A 23,556-nucleotide genomic window follows, 5' to 3' on the forward strand; every position below is an offset into this window, starting at 1 on the left:
ATTAGTGATCCCAGAAGGAACCCTTTTAAACTGGTATAACCCCCATCAGCCTCAAAAGCCATATAGGGCTATTCCCTTTTCTTAATGGGGATTTGGTGATAAGCTGCTTTTTTAAATTTTTTTAAAATTTTTCACACTATGAACCATACTGACCAAAATACACAAAAACATTTCCCTCTTGAATATACACAGTGTCATTTTCTCCCCTTTTCCCCCCTCCCTTCCCTCCCTCCTTCAGCCCCCTCCCCACTCACTCAACATTCAACATATATGATACATTAAACCCATTAAACAATGTCGTCACACAATGAAAATAAACAAGAAATTTGTGTCTTCTACTTTTACATACTGGGTCAGTTCATTTCGTCTTCCTCTCCTTCTGTTATTTTAGGTGGTGGAGGTCCGCAGTAGGACTTCTCTGTTGTGTTCCATGTACGGTTCCCAAATTTGTTCGAATACTGTGATGTTATTTCTTAAATTATATGTTATTTTTTCCAATGGAATACATTTATTCATTTCTATGTACCATTGCTGTATTCTCAGGCTATCTTCTAATTTCCAGGTGCTTTGAGGTCAATAGTGGAGTACACTTTGTATTGCGCTATCTGATTAATCATTTCATTGATGTGTGGCAGGGGTAGGCATCCAGTTTAGTTCACCCCTGCTGAGCCCCTGCACTTGGCTTCGAGCCATTGGCCACAGGAACCACACTGATCCTTATGAATGGCCCCTGTTAGGTCTGCTTTGTTCATGAATGAGTGAGTCAAACACCAGACTGAGTCGAAATCAAGGTTCTTTGTTCTTTATTGCCGGATTGTAACACTTGCAACTAACAGTGTTAGTTGGAGAAGGCACATTCTGCCGTTATCAGCAAGTGGTGTTTTTTTTATACCTCAGGATACGTACTTAGTAAATTATCATACCATTACATTGTCCAATGAATAAACTGTTGCTATCCTTCTCTGTTAGTCTGCTGCACATCATTCTTGTTTGTGCAAAGCTTATCTTGAGTGTACAAGGTCACATCTGCATTCTGTTACTCCTTAGTACTGGGTGACTCCTTCTCCGGTCCCATCTCATGATGTTTTTACCTTACAATCCCTCCTTTGTCCTCTTTAGAGGACAATCTTGCCCTGACTACGCTACCACCACGTTACATTAGTTCGCCTACTATTGCCAAGCTCTATACGGGTTCTGTTCATGGGGTTGTTCGGCTGGTGGGCGAGGGCTCCCCCCAACCCCCATCCGTTTCCCCGATCCCATTGCCCGTTTACAAGTTTCATTCCCATTTGCCCCCAAGCAAATAACTAGCTAACCCCCCAAATATTAGTAATTACCCAAGTTAACATATAGTCTACAATCTATTTCATAAACCCTCCTCCCCGTCACATTCTCCATCAGACTCCAGATCGATCTCTGCAACTTTTGACGCCTCCTGTGATGTGAGATAGTCCCGCTCCGCAGCCTGCATAGCTTGATATTTCGGAGGCAGCTCATCGTGGTTGGCAAAGGCTCTCTCAATGGTCCTTGTGACCAGCGTTCGAATCCATGGAATACAACAACAGCCACAAGTGATAAAAATGGATACAGAAATGAACAATCCTAGGAAAAGTTGTCCCAACATTGTGCCTCATTTCCCAAACACTCCATTGACAGGGTTAGAGACTCCAGATTGGGCTTTTAATTCCTTCGCCAATGCCTTAAGTTTTGTCAGCCCCTTAGTGAGTGACCCATCTGCCCTGTGTTATTAGAGATAGAAGTGCAGCATAGATCGAACTGGAAGGTGCTATCCTTGTCTTTATCTATCTTCAGAATAACTTTGGCCCCGCATGGATCCGAACTACTCTGTTGGCTTGTTTGGCAACCCACCAACAGGAATGCCCATAGGGCCCTCGGCATTGTCCACATTTGTGGACTCAGATCAGAAAGATATTTGTCTGTCCCCGTGATCAATATTTTCTCCTTTTATGGGTCGGTCTCTTTCTACTTTCTCATTCACTACCCGGTCCCATGCTTCAATATTCAGTCTGATAAATTTCCCTCCCTCCGAGGTGGAATATCCCGGGATTTCTGTCTGCCTGTAATTACACCCCATCGCTTCCTTCACCATCGGACCCAACTGTCGGGCGTGGTGATCTTTGGCAATTCCCAAGGTTACGTGTGGCACACTTTCTGCTCCTAAGCAGAACCACTCCATTTGTTCTTCTGTCATGACAACCATAGCAGCTATTCCCTCCTTACCCACAAAGATAAATGGACAATGTATCATTTCTGTCTTCCCTTCTTTTAGAGAGTCCCACCTCTCCTCATACTCCTGGTCCGGGTGGATGGTATAGTTTAATGTTACATGCATAGGATCCAGTGGATATTGGTAATCCCCATACTGAGGAATACTGGCCCTCCACTCAAAAAACTGTTTAATCAACCCCGGGCCTGGTTCATCATACAGTAGTCGACTCCAGATAATAATAACCTCCACAGAGTCTTCTGAAGCATTGGTTGGAGTCATTACTATAAACTGTCCTTCCCTTTCTATTGTGTCCCCTGGGTATGTTAACCGAAGGCCCTTCTCAGAACATTGTATAGTTATTCCCAGTTTAGTAAGAATGTCCCTTGCCAATAAATTAATGGGGCAACTTGGCACAACCAGGACAGGTGCTCTAACCCTTTGTCATCCAAATGTCATGTCGATGTTATCTGTATAGGGCTGTGTTTCCCTTATCCCGGAGAATCCTATTGTAGATAATGTTTTGCCCGAATATGTGCTCCCTGGGGGCTGTTTAATCACGGTCGTAACCGCTGCCCCTGTGTCAATCATAAATTCAGTTTTTTCTCCATTTACCGTCCCCCAAATTTTCGGTGGTTCCCAGGGAGGCGTGATTTTTGATTCTCCAGGGCCCCGTCAATAATCAAATTCAGCACCTTCCCTAATATCGTCATCTCACTGGGGTGCCTGGACTTGTTGATCACTCTGCCATCCCCCAATTTTCTGGGGCCGATCAAAGTGTCCACCCCTACCCCTTGCTTGTCCTCTTAAATTTCCTCCTCTTCCTCTATAGCCTCTCATAGAGGGTAATCCTTTTCCCCTTCCTCTCCCTGCCTCTGGACAGTCCCACTGGTAGTGTCCAGGATTTTGGCAGTGCCAGCATATGGTATGTTCTCCTCTATACATGGTACTTAGGGGTCTTTCCCAACCATTCCTTACGTGGGGTCCCGGATTTATCACTGACCCCATGGCCTGTGGGACTATCTGTTGGGCCGCTAATTTAATCCCTATTTGTTTTATGGCTCTCATCAATTTATCGGTTGTCTTGTCCACTCCCTTCTGGGATGCACTTTCTGACTTAGCCTGCTCTGATTGACGATGTCGTTTGAGTGCATGTGTCAGGTGTCTTTTCCACAAGTCCTCTGACATCTTCTCTAATCCCACAATGTCCCTTAATTTTGCTTGAACCGGACCAGGTAGTCCGTTTATTGTCCCATTACGAAAATGAGCATTTCCCAGGGGGCTGTGGTTGAGTCTTTCTCCAGTCCCTGTCTCCCATAAGTCCCATGCTTGAGAGAGGTACTCGTGCGCAGTCTCCCCTTCTTTTAGTTGGAGGGTTACCAAGGCGTCCAAACTATAGGGTGAAGGGAATGTTTCTCTAAGTGCTTCCCAAAATCTATTTCGAAGTGGGTCAAATTCTATTTCATCCCCCAATTTACTGCTTCTAAGGATTCTCTCTATTTGCTTCAGGGCTCCTTCTGCCTTCATTTTTATCATGATAGTTCTGACATCTGCGAGTGCTAATTGTTCTTGACAGGTTTCTCGCTCAAAACAAGAGATCCATGGACCAGCCCCATTACTCAATGGAGGAAGTTTTTTCATTAGACTCTCTAAGTCCATTCGTGACCAGGGTACATATTTTTGATTTCCCCGCCCCGTGATCAGCAATGGGCATTGATATCTCAATTTTGGGGATTTCTGTTCCTTTCTTACTCTTGGAATACATCTATTTTGTCCTCCCTGTTCAGACACCTCTTCGTCACTACTGTCACTGTCCCCGTCAGGTTCTGATGTCTCAGAGTCAAAGGTATATCGTTCACGCTCGTCTCTAAGATAATTTTTTCGGTCATAGTCTAGTGGTTTCACGTCTTTCTCTTTCGTCCTAACTATGTCCAGGCGGGCATGTCTACTCTTCTCCCCCCTGAGTTCTTTTATGCTACTTTCCTCCCATGGTGGGTCGTATCTCGTTTCCTCATCTGTACTACACTTTTCGTCCTTTATTCCTATTACTGTTCCTCCAGCTTTGAGTTCTGCTGACAGTGTTGTAGTTATCTTTTCCATTTCTTTCAATACACCTACCATTAATTCTTTTTGTTCCTTGCTGGTCTGCCCCAGCACATTCACATCTTTGTTTAAGTTTTCAATGTTATCCTGAACCTTTTTCATGTTCCTTTTCTGCGTCTCTAAGTCTTTTTCTATTTTCTTGGATCCCGTGGGGGTCTCGACATCTATTACTCCCCCTTCTATTTTTAGTAAAGGGGCCTGTACCTTGTCTGACGCGTCCCTATTCCCGATGTTCCTGTCATGTCCCAATGTTTCAATATCTGGATATAAGGGACGTGACTCCTGGGTCCCGTCTGGGGTGTCAGGGGTACCTTGTGACTCCACATATGCATAGGGCGGGGGTCTACAAGCTATTTCTACAGGGGCCATAATAGGTGGGTTATCGGGGAGACCAAATTCTTCAAATATAGCTAGGACATTGCAGTACTGCATCTCCTTATCTCTCATCTTTTTTTGTGCAGACTCTCGATTAATGATTTTCCTTTCTATGTCCCGTTTGTATAATTGTATAAGACTCTCTTATAAATGATTTATTGTCAGAGTACATACATGACATCACATACATCCAGAGACTATGAGAGAGAGAGAGAGAGAGAGAGAGAGAGAGAGAGAGAGAGAGAGCATAGCGAGAGAAAGAGATAGAGAGGCAGATCCACAGAGCACGAGAGATAGAGAGAGAAAATGCCTTGCACTGGCCCCACTGGGAGAAAAGTCTTCAGATTAACACTTTCGTTTCATGGTTACACCTTTAAAAGGTTCTCATCCTGTGATCACTGGTCTGGATCAGATTGGGTCTCCCACCACTGGGAACCATCACTCCTTCCTTCCCTCCCACCTCGAGTGAGCTACACGTCAGCCCACAATGTCTGCCCTGATCCCACAATGGTGGGGGTGCGGGAAAGAGGGAGGGAGAGAGGATAAAACAGGATCCCATTTGATGCGGAGCTGGAATTGTGGGCACAAAATTAAAACCAAATTGTATTTCTCTGCCCTGCCCTGGGGATTTCAGGGCAGCACCGCCACAGATTGGGATTGGGAGGTGGAGTGGGTGAGAGAGGAGGGGGGGAGAAGAGAGAGAGGGGGAGAGAAGAGAGAGGGGGGAGGGTGAAAGGAGGGAGGGAGAGAGCAAACCCGGACACTTCGTGGCTGGAAACTGGAAACAGGCACTTTTCCTTTCCCTTCTGTCATGTTTCTTCCAGCTTATCTAAGACCCTACGCTTTAGAATTTTGTTTCCCTCACCTGTCAGGAACATCTCAGCGCTCCCAGGTAACCACCCCATCTTCCTCCAGCGATCTACACATTTTCGGAGAATTTTTTGTTTCTCCAATGCCACATTACTGGTATTTCGCTTCCCTAACTCCTGATTAATTTCCCTAATAACTTGGTCAAAGGTCTTAGCAGACAATTGTGCAGCCATTGCTGCAGGGTCGCTTCCTAATGCCTCTTTTAATTTAGGTTCTTGTCCATTTAGGGGATCTATGTTAACGAAAATTGCTTTTAAAAATGTCTCTTTGCAGGCCGGATGAAAAAATTTTTTTAGTGAAATAGTCTCTAAGTCTGGTCCTCTGGTGGACCTCAGACTGTCCTGTATACTCTGATTGCTCGTCTTCCACTCTCTGTTTTCCCAAAGAGGTCTGAAAGTTAGGTTACAACTAGGAAACCAAGTTTCTGGGGTATATTTTTGTCCAGTTTCCCTGTACCAATCTATGAATTTACATAACTTTATCTCCTTGGTGATGCTGGGAATACCCTCATTTAACTTATCAAAAATACTTCGAATAAACTGGGTGTCTCTTAAGATTCTGTCAACTTTTTCATTGATATCTCCTACCTGATCCGGACACAGCTTTTGCAGCCTTTCGTCGTCGTCCTTGTTCACCAGGCAGGCGTCCCTGAGTACTCTTTATATCGTCTCAAGGTCTCTAATGTCCGCTGTGGTATTCCACCACGGCGAATTGGGGAAATAAATTCTTAAGTTTTCAAGTGTACAAACATTATCATACCTAGCGGACATTTATAAGTGAGTCTTTTTATACAATTGAGACCAATAAGCCTGAACCTTCGTTTTCTTTCAAAGCCCAACCTTCACGTGGGAGATTTCTCCTCTTAATAACCAGTTTAGGGCAGAAAACTCAGGTCCCCAATTGTTCATAGACCACCTTCTCACTCTATTGGACTTTGCAACGACACAATAAAGACTTTTTAAACTCTAGTAGTTTGTCGGCGAAGCACTTATCAAATGTCACTCAACCACCTTAAGGACTTTTCTTCTCTCTGTAACCACTTACGTGTTACAATCCCGGCAGGTGACGACCTTCAATTATGGTCGTCTAATTTGTCCGATCTCCAGTTCTTACTGACAATCATAAAGATTTTAAAAGAGAGAATTTTGTTAAAACAGGCTTCTCTGGACCTTTTTATCAGCCGGCTGAGATGATTGTCAAGAAAAACAGAAACCGTCGTCCAGTGTCCACTCACCCATCACATCGGGGTCACCAAATTGTTAGGTCTGCTTTGTTCATGAATGAGTGAGTCAAACACCAGACTGAGTCGAAATCAAGGTTCTTTGTTCTTTATTGCCGGATTGTAACACTTGCAACTAACAGTGTTAGTTGGAGAAGGCGCATTCTGCCGTTATCAGAAAATGGTGTTTTTTATATACCTTAGGATACGTACTTTATCATAAATTATCATACCATTACATTGTCCAATAAATAAACTGTTGCTACCCTTCTCTGTTAGTCTGCTGCACATCATTCTTGTTAGTGCAAAGCTTATCTTGAGTGTACAAGGTCACATCTGCATTCTGTTACTCCTTAGTACTGGGTGACTCCTTCTCCGGTCCCATCTCATGATGTTTTTACCTTACACCCCCCAGCTTTCCCCCAGAACTATAAAGGACCATGTGCCCCTTTGTTCTGCCTCTTTAGACTCCTCGTGGCATGTAAGTATCACCTTCTGTACTGGGTTGGAGTAGGTCTCGAGGCTAGGTACCAGAGCCGTGTCCATTCTGGTCAAGGGATGGGGGCACGTAATATCACCTTGATCTCATTGTTGAGTGTGTATGCTTTTGTAACTTCCCCAGTTTCTGTCGGTTTCCCCCTCGTCATCCGAAAGTGTGCATTTGCCCCCCTGCGTATTGTGTATGTGTAGAAGTTTACTTTAAATATCGACCCTGTTGTTTCAATTCTATCCCTGAAATAAAAGTGTGCTTTGTACATGCACATTGGTCTGGTTCTTAACTCGTGGGACCCACACGAACCTGAACAACAGATCCAGAGTAATCAAGGATCTAACTTTATGGTCATCAGGTTAGAGGACCTTTAATGTTGATGAAAAAACAGTGGGTTAATGAGAATGTGCTGTTGGACTTTCTGGATTTTGTTTCTAAATTTAAAGATAGGTTATAAAATGTATGGACTTTAGCTCAAGAGAATTTAGTAATGGCTCAAGGTAAAATGGAGTGTTTATTTGACAGGAAAGCTCAAGTGAGGAATTTTAAGACAGGAAGTAAAGTTTTGAATTTGTTTCCAACACATAACAATCCTTTGAGAGCTAAATTTTCTGGACTGGTCGTAGTTAAATCAAAACTGAATGATGTTAACCATACAACCATATAACCATATAACCATATACAGCACAGAACAGGCCAGTTTGGCCCTACTAGTCCATACCGGAACAAATCCCCACCCTCCTAGTCCCATTGACCAGCACCTGGTCAATACCCCTCCAATCCTCTCCCCTCCATGTAATTATCCAGTCTTTCCTTAAATGTAAATAACATCCTTGCTTCAACCAGCTCTGCCGGAAGCTTATTCCACATCCCAACCCTCTTTGCATGAAGAAATTTCCCCTCATGTTCCCCTTATAATTTTCCCCCTGCAATCTCAAACCATGCCCTCTAGTTTGAATATCCCCCAATCTTAATTGAAAAAGCTTATCCACGTTGACTCTCTCTGTCCCTTTTAAAATCTTGAACACCTCCATCAAATCCCCCCTCAATCTTCTACGCTCCAGAGAAAAAAGCCCCAGGCTGCTCAACCTTTCTCTGTAACTCAAACCCTGACATCCTGTCAACATTCTCGTGAACCTTCTCTGCACTCTCTCTATTTTGTTTATATCTTTCCTATAATTCGGTGACCAAAACTGCACACAGTATTCCAAACTTGGCCTCACCAATGTTTTGTACAATTTCATCATAACATCCCAACTCTTGAATTCAATACTCCAATTTATGAAGGGCAACATTCCAAATGCCTTCTTCACCACTCTATCTACCTGAGTATCAACTTTGAGGGTACTATTTACCATAACTCCTAAATCCCTTTAGTGCTCTGCACTCCTCAATCGTCTACCATTCAATGTATATGACCTATTTGGATTTGCCCTTCCAAAATGAAACACTTCACACTTAACCGTATTAAATTCCATCAGCCATTTCTCAGCCCACTCCTCTAGCTTTCCTATATCTCTTTTTAAGCTATGGTAATCTTCCTCGCTGTCCACAATACCACCAATCTTTGTATCATCTGCAAACTTACTTATCCAATTTACCACCCCTTCTTCCAGATCGTTAATATATATAACAAACAATAGTGCACCCAGGACCGATCCCTGAGGAACTCCACTAGTCACCGGCCTCCAATTTGACAAACAATTTTCTACCACTACTCTCTGATACCTCCCATCCAACCATTGCTGAATTCATTTCACTACCTCCTTATTTATACCTAATGCCTCCACCTTTTTTCCTAACCTCCTGTGGGGAACTTTGTCAAAAGCTTTACTAAAGTCTAAATAGACAACATCCACAGCCTTCCCTTCATCAATCTTTTTTGTAACCCCCTCGAAAAACTCTATAAGGTTTGTTAAGCATGATCTACCCCTGACAAAACCTATCAATCCCTGTTCTTCCAAATATTTGTAAATGCCATCCCTCAGAACACTTTCCATCAACTTACCCACCACAGACGTCAGACTCACAGGTCTATAATTTCCATGCTTACATTTGGACCCTTTCTTAAACAGCGGAACAACATGAGCCACCCTCCAATCCTCTGGCACTACCCCCGTGACCAGTGACATCCTAAATATCTCTGTTAATGGCCCCACTATCTGTACACTAATCTCCCTGAGTGTCCTTGGGAATACATTGTCCGGACCTGGAGATTTGTCCACCTTTTTATCTTTTTTAACACTGCCATCACTACCTCCTCAGTTATCCTTATATGATTCATGACCTCCCCACTATTTTTCTTTACTTCAACTGGTACAATATTTTTTTCCCTAGTGAATACCAAGGAAACTAAACCATTTAAAATTTCGCCCATCTCCTCTGATTTTTCAGATAGCCTACCCTCCCTATCTACAAGGGGTCCAATTTTATCCCTCACTAATCTTTTACTTTTAATGTACTTATAGAAACCCTTTGGATGTATTCTTATTCTGCCTGCCAAAGCCTCTTCATGCCTCTTTTTGGCCTTTCTAATTTCCTTCTTAAGATTTTTTCTACACTCCTTGTAGTCCTCTTTCAATTTCTCATCACCCTGCTGTTTATACCTCTTGTACACCTCCCTCTTTCTCCTAACTAAATTTCTAATATTCCTCGAAAACCAAGGCTCCCTATGACTTTCAGCCTTTCCTTTGATCCTCACTGGAACATATCTACTCTGTACTCTCAAAATTTCTTCTTTGAATATTCTCCATTTTTCATTTACATCCTTTCCTGAAAAAATCATGTCCCAATCAATACTCCCCAAATCCATTCTCATTCCTTCGAAATTTGCTTTTCTCCAATCCAAAACCTCAACTTTAGGCCCTTCTTTGCTCTTCCCTAAAACTACCCTAAAACTAATAGAGTTATGTGATCACTAGACCCAATTTGTTCTCCAACATTAACCTCAGACACCTGACCTATCTCGTTCCCTAACAGGAATTAATACATCCAGTATTACACCGTCCCGAGTCGGTTCCTCTACGTATTGATTAAAAAAACTATCTTGTACACATTTGACAAATTCTAGCCCATCCAGCCCTCTTACTGTATGAGTATCCCAATCAATGTGAGGGAAGTTAAAATCTCCTCTGATCACTACCTTATGTTTATTACACATATATGCTATCTCCTTACAAATTTGTTCTTCCAATTTTCTTGGCCCATTTTGTTGTCTATAATACACTCCTATTAGTACCCTCATGCCTCCTCCACCCCTCAATTCCACCCAAACAGTCTCACTGGACGATCCCTCCAAACCATCCTGCCACCTCATGGCAGTAATGTCCTCCTTAACAAGCAGAGCAACTCCTCACCCTTTTTTTTTACCCTCTGTTCTATCACATCTAAAACATTTGTATTCTGGAATATTTAGTTGCCAGTGCTGACCCTCCTGTAACCAGGTCTCACTAATTGCCACAACATCATGATTCCAAGTGCCAATCCATGCTCTAAGCTCACCTACCTTGTTCACTATGCTTCTTGCATTAAAGTACACGCATTTCAGAGAATGACCCTCACATATATTCCCTATTCTACCTCTTACCTTAACCTCCATCCTTCCTTTGTTATCTTTATCATTCTTAACTAGGTGGCCATGTACCCTAGACACTGCTCGCAAACTCTGCTCCTCACCCCCCTGCCAAACTAGTTTAAACTCTCCCCCACAGCTCTAGCAAATCTGCTTGCCAGGATATTGGTCCCCCTCCAGTTCAAGTGGAGTCCGTCCCTTTTGTACAAGTCCAACTTTCCCCAGAAGAGATCCAAATGATCCAAAAATCATCCCCTGCCCCCTGCACCAGTTCTTTAGCCACGCATTCATCCTCCACATCCTCCTATTACTAGCCTCTCTAGCTCATTGTTAACATTCCAGACCAAAAGAATAAAACTCAGGTTTGTCATATAAATATGTTGAAACCTTATTATGAGGATAAAGGTAGTGGACAACAATCTGTATCAGAGGTGTTAGATGTTGACAGGGTTAAGGAAGTTATGAATCATAAGATTATGGAAACAGAATGTTGGGGGAGTCTAGAACCAGAGGCCACAGTTTAATAATAAGGGGTAGGCCATTTAGAGTGGAGTTGAGGAAAAACTTTTTCACACAGAGTTGTTGATCTGTGGAATTCTCTGCCTCAGAGGCAGTGGAGGCCAATACTCTGGATGCTTTCAAGAGTTAGATAGAGTTCTTAAAGATAGTGGAGTCAGGGGATATGAGGAAAAGGCAGGAACAGGGAACTGATTGTGGATGATCAGTCATGGTCACATTGAATAGCGGTACTGGCTCGAAGGGCCAAATGACCTACTCCTGCACCAATTGTTTATTGTCCTTCACTCTAACAGGAACATGATGTCCCTGAACTCACTTAAAAGCCTCCTAACTTCTCCTAACTTCCCCTACAATTTGACTTTGACCCAATTTTGAATTTTGAATTTAACATACAGCACAGTAACAGGCCATTTTGGCCCACAAGCCCATGCCACCCATTACATCCAATTAACATACAACCTCTGGTACATTTCAATTTGTAGACCAGTCCTGTCTTTTGCCATAACTATTTAAAAAATAATAGAATTATGGTCACTGGTTCCAAAGTGCTCCCCACTGACAGTCACTTGCCCTGTCTCATTTCCCAACAGATACTCCAGTGTTTCCCCTCTCTAGTAAGGCAATCTACATATTGTATGAAAAAACTTACCTAGACCCACTCGATAAATTCTGCCCCATCAAAGCCCCAAGCACTCTGGCAGTTCCAATTAATATAAGAGAACTCCATTTCACCTGATAATACAACCCTATAATTTTTCCAGCCATCTGCAATCTCCCAACATATTTTCTTCTGTAATTCCTTCTTGACTTGGAGGGAAACCTGCCACTAATTGTATCTAATTGGACAAGACATCCAATAATGATAGGAAAGGATTTTCTTTGAGCAACCAAACAAGTGAGAATGAACCTGCTGAAGGCTTTGGAGGGCCACAAGTATCTCTTCATGAACAAGTAAAGAACAAGTAAAGGAACTTTGTTGGGTATAACCCCACATTCTTATTTGTTCAGGAGCCAAGTTCATAAGTTGACTCCTACAAGTCAAGGAGGAGTGATATGAGTTGGAACATAAGACCAAAAACCAGTATAAATGGTCCCTGTGGTGAGACACTACTAGCCTACTTCAGGGGGAAACCTGTGTACCTGCAGAAGAGCACTGGAGGACAAGGCAACACCTGGCCAGCTGTCAATCACCCGACCTGAATGGACCAAGCCCTACCCAGATGGCTGCTAATCACCCTCTGGGATATAAGCTAGATCTGGCCATGATGTCAGTCTCAGAGCTAGCACAGCACTATCACAGCCAGCTCTGTGTGAAAGTTTATGTGGAATAAAGCCTGTTGAACAGACTTTGTTTTGTGTCTACTTTCTGCTCGATAGTGCCAATTATTTTTATATATATATAGATATATCTATATATCTATATCTATATAGATCTGTGATTATATAGGGATGACCAGGTTATCTTCAACAGACCAATTAATGGTGGGCAGTATCCCCTGCTCATCACCCAAGATTTATTTGCAGAGCTGATAAGTGCTCAATAGTCAGTAGATTGAATGTGGACTTGAAGAGTCAAAGCTAACTGATAATTAATACACTCAAAAATATGAATGCCTGTACCAATCTACCATATGGATTAAAATGACCCTAAAGATTTCTCCGTCATTGTTGGACTAAATGAGCCAAGAGATTCAGGATGATCATATAAATACCTAAATTTCAAGAAATTGAGCAGGAGCTCTTGAGAGTGCTGACATAAGAATTCAGCAGGTTATAGCAGCACAGAAATGGTACAAATCTGTATCTAAGCAGCCCGGGGTAGTATATCTCAGGTTAAGAATAGTAGAACAGGCAGTGATCTATCTGGGAAAATGTCATGTATAATCCCAACACCAGATAAATATGAGTTGCTCCCTTCAAAGCTCCCTCATTTACTCATTCCTTCCTACCAATCATCCACCCCCCCTCCGCCAAACAACCCTTGAGACCGCAAGAAATATACACTTGCACCACCTCATTCACCTTCTTAGTGTAGCAACTGTTCACTTGTGAATCTGTAGGGGTTATTCACTGCATCCAGTGTTCCTGATGTAGGCTCATCTACATCAGGAAGATTGGATGGCGTCTATGAGATCATCTTGTTGAGCACCTTCACTCTGCCTGCTGCAACAGCAAGGATCTCCCAATGACAAACCATTTTAATCCCACACACCACAGTCACACTGACATGTCTGTCCATGGCCTCATGCATTGTTAAATCAAAGCCATCGCAATTTGGAGGAACAACACCTTGGCACTCTCCAACTAGGTGGCAACAATATTGACTTTTCCAATTTCCATTAATCCCCTTCCAAGGTATCTTTCTTTCCCTATCCATCCATCCTGAAACTCACCACCCCCTTGACTTCCTTCTCCCATCAGAAAGCTAACAAGCCCTCTTCCCTTCTCTGCTTCTTTCTCTTCTACCCTCCCATCTGTATCCACCTAATACATCTTGCCTGTTAATCTGTGCACCTTCCCCTTCCTCCCTGCTCTCCTCCTCCCCCACCATCTTTTTTATTCAGACATCTACCTGTTTATCCACTTTCCTGATGAGGGACTCAGGCCCGAAAGTTGTATCATGTAACTTAATTTTAATGAAAAATAAACAAAGAAGATTCAGGAACTTATAGAGACGTAAAATATGTGTTGTAATTTTGCTTGTGGAATCTCTGTGCAGAGAAGCAAGAAACTGTTCTATGCAAGGAATACCAAGATGTCACCTTAAGATGTTCATCCTATAGAGAGGATGGGTTTCTCTTGCAGAAAAAGTACTAACTGCAATGTGAGGCCTGCTTCAGTATTTCTTAAAGGGAACCTAATGGAGTTCTATGGTGGCTTATGCTTCAAGCAATTCCCATGCTGTTGAACTTCTTCCCTGTCTTATCCCTGAGTACACCTTTTCCATCCAACTATTCCTGATAGATAACGATCCTTGGCCTTGATTCGATGGTGCCATCTTGACCCATCACCACTACCCAAAACACAACAATCAGCAGATATTTCCCACCTTGACTACAGATCTGCCAACTTAACTACCAACCTACATTAGCCAACATTTGCCAAATCCATACATAGGTTTACTGGCACTCATGTCATTCACTGACTCTACACTATATGAACCTGCCAGTCCTCAGCACCTTATTGATCCCAACTCGACAGCACTGTTCTGACCCTTGATGTCTATCCCTTGTGCCTCTCAGTTTTGGACACATGAAGACGAGGCTTTTTTGACATAAAGGGTCTAATGATACTTCAGGTTTATGCTTCAAGTGAATGTTTATTGCCATATGTGTCGAGATTCAGGGAAAAGGTTTGTTTTATATCCTACCCAGCAAGACTATCCATACGCATATAAAATTGGATAAAACTGTGCAGTTACAGTGAGAGATCAGTTTGAACTGTTAGGGCAACATTATCTTACTGCACTGCATTAAGTCTCATCCTATACTCCACTTTACAATGATGGGCAGCTAAAACAGAAAATCTGTTGATCTGATGTGCTCCTGCAGTTTCACACACCTAAGCATACACTATTCTAGTCTTAGGCATGGGTTGAATATCAGCACTAATCTTATAAATTCTGAAGCAAATATTTATATTTAAATAACTCTGTTAATATCAATAAGAATATTAAGGAGTTACTTCTTCAAGTTACTTTAAACCAAATCCTAAAAGTTAAATGATGTTGCCCATGACAGCTTTCTTTCTTTGGCTTGGCTTCGCAGACGAAGATTTATGGAGGGGTAAATGTCCACATCAGCTGCAGGCTCGTTTGTGGCTGACAAGTCCGATGCGGGACAGGAAGTCACGGTTGCAGCGGTTGCAGCGGAGAATTGGTGGGTTGGGGTTGGGTGTTGGGTTTTTCCTCCTTTGTCTTTTGACAGTGAGGTGGGCTCTGCGGTCTTCTTCAAAGGAGGTTGCTGCCCGCCGAACTGTGAGGCGCCAAGATGCACGGTTTGAGGCGATATCAGCCCACTGGCAGTGGTCAATGTGGCAGGCACCAAGAGATTTCTTTAGGCAGTCCTTGTACCTCTTCTTTGGTGCACCTCTGTCACGGTGGCCAGTGGAGAGCTCGCCATATAACATGATCTTGGGAAGGCAATGGTCCTCCATTCTGGAGACGTGACCTACCCAGCACAGTTGGATCTTCAGTAGCGTGGATTCGATGCTGTCGGCCTCTGCCATCTCGAGTACTTCGATGTTAGGGATGAAGTCGCTCCAATAAATGTTGAGGATGGAGCGGAGACAACTCTGGTGGAAGCGTTCTAGGAGCTTTAATGAAAGCTTTAATATAGAGAATAACTGCCCATTGACAATAAGTCCATTGACAATGGCGTGAAGCAAGGCTGCATCCTCGCACCAACCCTCTTTACTATCTTCTTCAGCATGATGCTGAAACAAGCCATGAAAGACCTCAACAATGAAGACGCTGTTTACATCCGGTACCACACGGATAGCAGCCTCTTCAATCTGAGGCGCCGGCAAGCTCACACCAAGACACAAGAGCAACTTGTCCGTGAACTATTCTTTGCAGACGATGCCGCTTTAGTTGCCCATTCAGAGCCAGCTCTCCAGCGCATGATGTCCTGTTTTGCGGAAACTGCCAAAATGTTTGGGCTGGAAGTCAGCCTGAAGAAAACTGAGGTCCTCCATCAGCCACCTTCCCACCATGACTACCAGCCCCCCCCTCCCCCCCACATCTCCATCGGGCACACAGAACTCAAAATGGTCAACCAGTTTACCTATCTCGGCTGCACCATTTCATCAGATGCAAGGATCGACAAAGAGATAGACAACAGACTTGCCAAGGCAAATAGCGCCTTTGGAAGACTACACAAAAGAGTTTGGAAAAACAACCACCTGAAGAAACACACAAAGATCAGCGTGTACAGAGCCGTTGTCATACCCACGCTCCTGTTCGACTCCGAATCATGGGTCCTCTACCGACATCACCTACGGCTCCTAGAACGCTTCCATCAGTGCTGTCTCCGCTCCATCCTCAACATTCATTGGAATGACTTCATCATCAACATCGAAGTACTCGAGCTGGCAGAGTCCGCAAGCATCGTATCCATGCTGCTGAAGACCCAACTGCGCTGGGTGGGTCACATCTCCAGAATGGAGGACCATCGCCTTCCCAAGATCGTGTTATATGGCGAGCTCTCCACTGGCCACCGTGACAGAGGTGCACCAAAGAAGAGGTACAAGGACTGCTTAAAGAAATCTCTTGGTGCCTGCCACATTGACCACCTTCAGTGGGCTGATATTGCCTCCAACCGTACATCTTGGCGCCTCACAGTTCGGCGGGCAGCAACCTCCTTTGAAGAAGACCGCAGAGCCCACCTCACTGTCAAAAGACAAAGGAGGAAAAACCCAACACCCAACCCCAACCAATCAATTTTGCCTTGCAACCGCTGCAGCCGTGCCTGCCTGTCCCGCATCGGACTTGTCAGTCACCAACGAGCCTGCAGCAGACGTGGACACACCCCTCCATAAATCTTCATCCGCGAAGCCAAGCCAAAGAAATAAAAGAACTGCCCTTTATTTGCTTAGAACTTAAACAGAAATATTTGTACATGTTCCTAATACATTGAGTTTTAGTTATCCATTTGAAAAATCTTCCAGGAGATTTTAGTTTATTCAGAGATGACCATGCAATAAATGCTTATGTTTACTACAGAGCTACAATGAAACATAAGAACATACACATTTAGATCTTGATTTAGGAAGGGACCAGACAACTGAAAATGTTATGGAAAAGGGTGTAACTTTTAAACTGAATACTTGTTGAACATTTTCAAAATTTTCTATTTTACTTTCAGCATTTATAAGATTGAGTTTATGACAAAGTGTATTAAGGAATTGAACTATTAATCTTGAGATATGGATTAACAATTCGTGAATTCAAAGTCTACCATGACAGCAATAATAAATGAAGGAAATCAGATTTTTGTAAAAAGTAGTTGTTATCAGGTTGACTGACTATAAAACTACCAGATTTTTGCAAATATCCATCAGATTTGCTCAGGACTTTTGAGAGGACAAAATCTGCCAATCGAGCTAAATCTTTGGCTACAATACAAGTTAGAGGCAGGATATTCTGTGATGAGCAGCTCATGTCCTGAACCCACAAGTACTTTCCCTGAGGTGCATGCCAGCAAACATCTGACTTGGAAAGGACCATATATAACATACACTGCCATTGTTCACAAAGCTTCTCTAATCAGATCTTCCAAACCTAAACCACAGCAAGTGTCAATGGCAGAAGGTGCACAGAAGGACCTAACTCAGTTATGTCCTCTTCCAAATCACAACCTCAGCAATTTAGAAATATAGCAGTCTTTCTCCATTTTGATTGCATCAAAATCATGGAAGTCTCCATCTAACCACTTTTTGAGGGAACAGATTGTAGGTGCACAAAGAATTAAGAAATGGAGGAACTAAAGAAAAGATGCAGCCATAGTGAGACTGAGTACAGAACTAAAATTAAAATATCAGTATCCCAAAAATTTAGTTCTGTACTTTAGATTGAGAATTCAAGCATAAGACTTAGGAGCTGAATTAAACTATTCAGCCCATTGAGTTTGCTCCATCATTCAAATCATGGCTGATTTATTTTTCCTTTTCACCCCATTCTCCTGCCTTTGCCCCATAACCTTTGATGCCCTATCAAGACCCTATCAACCTCTGCTTTAAGTATACCCAATGAATTGGCCTCCACAGCCACCTGTGACAACACATTCCACAGACGCATCATCCTCTGGCTGAAGAAATATCCTTTCATCTGTATTCCAAAGAGACGTCCTTTTATTCTGAATCTGAGCCCTCTGGATGTAGGACACTCAGTGACTCTTTTTCTCTTTCTTTTACTGTAAGGGTTCCAGGCGACACTAATAGTGACTAAAGGAAATTTTGTGTAATATTGCATTTTCTGCTTTATTACATGACAGTAGAAAAAAGAATATTGGTCCTAGACTCTTCTACTGTTTAGAAGGTAAATAATCCCGAGTTGCTAAAGTGATAGTTGAAGAAAGTTCTTTGTTTTTTTTATAACTCAAAAGCCTCTTATTATTTCATTTCTATCTCCCTTCCTCTTTCCCTTTTCACTTTGTCATTACTTACGATTTTGTTCTTCTGAATACATTTATGGATATGACTTTCAGTGTATCTCCCAATACTTTGTTGGGTCCGCCAGGGCAAGGCAGATTGTTTCTGCATGCTCCTGCCCCACCGAATTTATCTCTTCATACCTCAACGATATCTCCCCCTCCCCACCCCCCCCCCAATTTATTCAGTCTTTTCCACCTATATTCAGGACAGCACCCACACTCTTCATGTCTTTGAAGTATCCAATTCTCTGACTTCTATTGTCTTATCTTCACCATGGATGTGCAGTCCCTTTACACATCCATTCCCCATCAGAGAGGCCTCAGGGGCCTCCATTTCTTTCTTGAATGGGAACCATTCAGTCCCTATCTACTAACTCTCTCCTCTACTTCATGGAACTTGTCCTCATACTGAACAATTTCCCCTTTGCCTAAGGCAATGAAATAAATTATGTTCCCGAATTTATTGAACTCCAATTCAAGGACATCTCTACATACAACCAAGCTCCTGTAATAATATTAAATTCAAAAGTCTGACAATTATGTAGACAGATTGGAAAGGGATATGTGAGTAAGAGGGGTGAAGTAATAGGGAATTTCAACTTTTCTGACATTAAGCAGGGTCATATTAATATAAAAAGCATTGTGAAGTGAAATTTTTAAACTGCATACAGGGAAGTTCTCTCAGCCAGTACATAGCTATTCCATCTGAAGAAGTGGCAGGTGGCAGTACTGATCATGTAGTGGGAGAGTATTTCAGAGAGAGTGACTGTGACTGTGCATGTTTCAAGGTAGTTATAGTAAAGGATAAGGACAGTACCTAAATGAAGGTCCTGAAGAGAGGAAAGACAAATTTCAATATCCTTTAAAATGAATTAGGAAACATGGACTGGCAGATCCATAAAACCATAGAGTATTACAGCACAGAATACAGGCCCTTTGGCCCTTCTAATCTCTGCCAAACTGCTGAGTCCCATTGACCTGCACCATTCGTATACCTGCCCAAATTTTTCTTAAATGTGAAAATTGAGCTAGTATTCACCACTTAATAAAGTCCTAACTGTAATGATAGTGATCATGGTGGCAATGCAACTAGCAATGCCTTACTGTTTGATTAGACTTGGCTGCCAGCAGGGAACTGACACACAGTGTGCAGATCTGTAATGGAGCCTTACATCCTCATGGCATGTTTACAACAACTTTAAAGTAAAGAATCTTTTTCTTTATCCATGTGTTGTCTTAAGAACTCACACATACAAATAAAAGATGAAACATGGTGTCAGAAGTGGGATGAAGGAAATTGAAAGGAAATAATTTAAAAGGTAAAATCTAAAGTCAGCAACTGCTCTGTGAAAAATGGAAGGATTACATCCACCAGCAAAAATTCAGCCGACAGGTAACATGGCTGAAAATTGGAACAGATTTAAACAGCATTTTGGATTGTATTTAGCGGCAGTCGGAACTGACGAGAAAAGCGATAAAGTGAAAGCATCAGTTTTCCTATATGTCATGGGTGATGAAGCCTTGGAGGTGTATAATAACTTCACATTTGCTGCTGAAGGAGACAAAATGAAATTGGAAAAAAACAATGGAACAGTTGAGGCATAATGAATGCCTAAATGTAACGTGATGTTTGAGAAGGACAGATTTTTCACATGTATACAGAAATGGAAGAAAGTATTGATCAGTATGTGACTGAATTGAGAAACAGAAGTAAAATGTGTGAATTTGGTGGACTGACCGACTCGCTGATGAAAGCTAGACTTGTGTGTGGTATTCCAGATAATAGTCTAAGGGAAATACTGCTAAGAGAGCAAAATCTAGACCTGGAAAAAGCCATAGCACTCTGTAAGGCTACAGAAACTGTAAAATTGCAGGCAAAAGAGTTGTTTCATGAAACTAGCTTCAACATGTATGCAGTGAGCAAGAACAGACATAAACCTGATAGTAACTAGCATCAACCACATGAGACAGAGTGCAAGTAAAATGCTAGTTTTAATAAACTAATATATACAGCTAAGCCTTGCCTCTGTGCAAGCCTAGGCCAGAGTGAAGGAGAATGAGCTGCAACTAGTTTATATAGACAAGGTGGTGGCCCCTGGTAACCTAGTGGTGTAATAACACCACAAAACCATTTAACAAAAAGCGCGCCAAAGTGGAGAAAGAAGCGTGACCAGCGAACAAGAATGAAAGGGACAATCGAAAGCCATGTCGTCGATCTGGTACACAACACCTACCAAAAAAGTGTCCAGCATATGGTAAAACATGCAATATGTGCAACAAAAGCAACCATTATGCCCGTTGCTGTAGGAACCAAGTGCAACAAAGCTACACTCATGCAGTAAATGTTGTGACTGAAAACAAGAAAGAAAACAAAGACTGGATGTTGAGATTAGAAGTGAATGACATATACATTTCAGTTAAATAGGATACTGGAGCACAAATTAATGTAATATCAGAGACTGATATTATGAAGGTTAGACTGAGACAAAAGATGTATGGAACAAAAGTGAAGGTAACAGGATATTCAGGTACCAATATATGAGTGCAAGGAGAATGCAGGTCAAAGTGAAACACAAGGAAATGATTGGACAGTGAAACAGAGAACTTTTCTGAACATTACATACATGTGCAATAGAATTAGAAGGGGATTAAGATAGGTTAAGTTGTTAATAGTAATAAGTTTAAGATTGATCTTGTTATTATATTTAAAGAAAATTAAAATCAACTTTTGTTTAAGTAACCATTGCCTTCGTGAATTTCTATCGCTGCCGGGTTTTGGAGTCCTCTGGGCTTGAAACATTTGTGACTGTCTGTGATAGTACAGATTCTATCACCAATGTGTATATGTACATATGTACAGATGGTACTATAGGATGACTGTGATTGGCTGAGAGTGTAGCCACACCTACTGGCAAGTCTTAAAGAATTGCCCCTAGCCAGACCAGGTCATTCTGGACTGGTCGACCTACTTGTGATATGCTCCAGTCTTTTAGTTAATAAAAGCCTTGGTTTTGATCAACAAGTCTTTGGTTCTTTCGACGCGCATTACACTGTCGCCCTGGGATAAAAGTAAACATGAAAGCCTGTATATGCTGTAATTGTAGTAAAAACACACTGATATGCTGGAGGAATTCAGCCAATCTTTTCAGCATCTGTAGAAGACGTTTCAGGCCTGAACACTTCTTCAAGGAATAAGCAGAGAAAATCAAAAGCAGTAAGTCTCAGAATTCAAACAATGGGGGAGGAATCGAGACTTCTGTACCTGTATCCGGATGGTAGCAGAGTGAAGAGCGCATGGCCTGGGTGGTGGGGGTCCTTGAGGATAGATTCTGTTTTCTTAAGACATTGGCTGGAGTAAAGTCTAGTGTCTGTGAAGTAACAGGCTGTGTTAACAACCCTCTGGAGTTTTTTCTTGTCCTGAGTGTTGGCACCTCCTTACCAGACAGCGATGCAACCAGCCTGAATGCTCTCCATGGTTCACCTGTAGAAGTTTATGAGAGTTTTCGGTGACATACCTAATCTCCTCAAACACCTCACAAAGTATAGTCACTGGCGGGCCTTCTTTGTGATTGCATCAACATACAGGCTCCAGGACAGATCCTCGGAGATGTTGACATCCAGGAATTTGAAGTTCATGACCCTCTCCACTACTTAGCCCTCAATGGGGACTGGATTGTGTTCCCCTGACTTCCTCCTGAGTCCACAATCATCTCCTTGGTTTTGCTAATATTGAGTGCAAGGTTGTTGTTGTGACACCACTCAAGAACGGCTCTATCTCCTTGCTGTACGCTTCCTCATTGCCGTTTATAATTCTGCTGACAACCATGGAGTCATCAGCAAATTTGTAGATAGAATTGGTCAGTAGAGCAGATTCTCATTATTGGACTCAATGTGGTCACAGTTGGAAGAGAAACAAACAAAATAGAAAGAGGGTCAAACAAGTTGAGACAAACTAAAACTGAACCAGAAAAGTAACATCACAAGGGGTTAAAGTGGTTACTTGGAAGAATTACAAAAATATGTTGCCCTCATATATATAGTCCAATTTACAAAAATGTTACTGAGGTTGGTGGACTTGAGTTATAAGGAGAGGAGGGATAAGTTTGGACTTTTTCTCCTCAACTCAAAAGACTGAGGGGTGTCCTTTTACACAAAATCATAAGATAAATAGCCACAGGGTTGGGAAGTTTAATCAATCCCATGATGCTCTCTCTGAATCCATCATGAGTTTGTCAGCATAATGTGATGAAACCACTATTGTACATAATCGCTGTATGTGAATTTCATGACCTATCCTGCTTGATCCGACTCTCACTGGTCGGATCATGACTCCTCCCTGTCCCCCACTGGCAAGAGGTCCTCCCAAAGGTGCTCCATGCTATCCAGTCCCTCCTGTGTCTGTCCACCTCAGAGACACCTCATGAGAGACTTTCCACAGGAAATCGGCGTCGTGATCCACCTTACCTACCTGGTTGACATTCCCCGGGCTGACCATGCACCGTAGGCATGTAAGGAGATATAAGTCTGACTTTCTGGCTGAGTGAGTCCAGCTGCTCCAAACGAACCCACAGTACGCCTACGTGGCATTCATGGATGGGCATGAGGTCACGGTATCTATCCAGGTCCTGACACACGCAAGAGCATCTGGACCACAACCCTCGGACAACCAGCCAACAGGAACATTCCCCCATAGCTCTTCAGGGCCCAATTTCCCAACCCCACCACCCATGCCAAATCTGACAGTTCACACACACACACACACACACACACACACACACACACACACACACACACACACACACACACACACACACACACACACACACAAACATACACACACACACACACACACACACAAACACCAGTGCAGCCAAGTACTCCCACCTGGTCAACTGGGATGGATCAGCTGATACCAATGGAAAGCACTACAGAGCCTCAGAAGGGGACTCACCGTACACAATGCAAAAGAAAATCGCCAGACAGACTGAACTTCTGAGGGTCAGCTGACCACACCTCACACCCCGGGCATTT

General features: G+C 42.7%; 1 long non-coding RNA gene across 1 annotated transcript; it reads right to left on the reverse strand.

The window, feature by feature from the left end:
- Nucleotides 1-793: 793 nt before the first annotated feature.
- On the reverse strand, nucleotides 794-23,556 carry LOC138757571 (uncharacterized). Its single transcript, XR_011353704.1, has 3 exons — nucleotides 23,477-23,556; nucleotides 6,163-6,263; nucleotides 794-1,526 (listed from the first exon to the last, which is right to left on the reverse strand). It is a non-coding gene; the product is annotated as an uncharacterized lncRNA (long non-coding RNA).

This window comes from Narcine bancroftii, chromosome 3 (genome assembly GCF_036971445.1).
Source record: "Narcine bancroftii isolate sNarBan1 chromosome 3, sNarBan1.hap1, whole genome shotgun sequence".
Taxonomy (NCBI): domain Eukaryota; kingdom Metazoa; phylum Chordata; class Chondrichthyes; order Torpediniformes; family Narcinidae; genus Narcine; species Narcine bancroftii.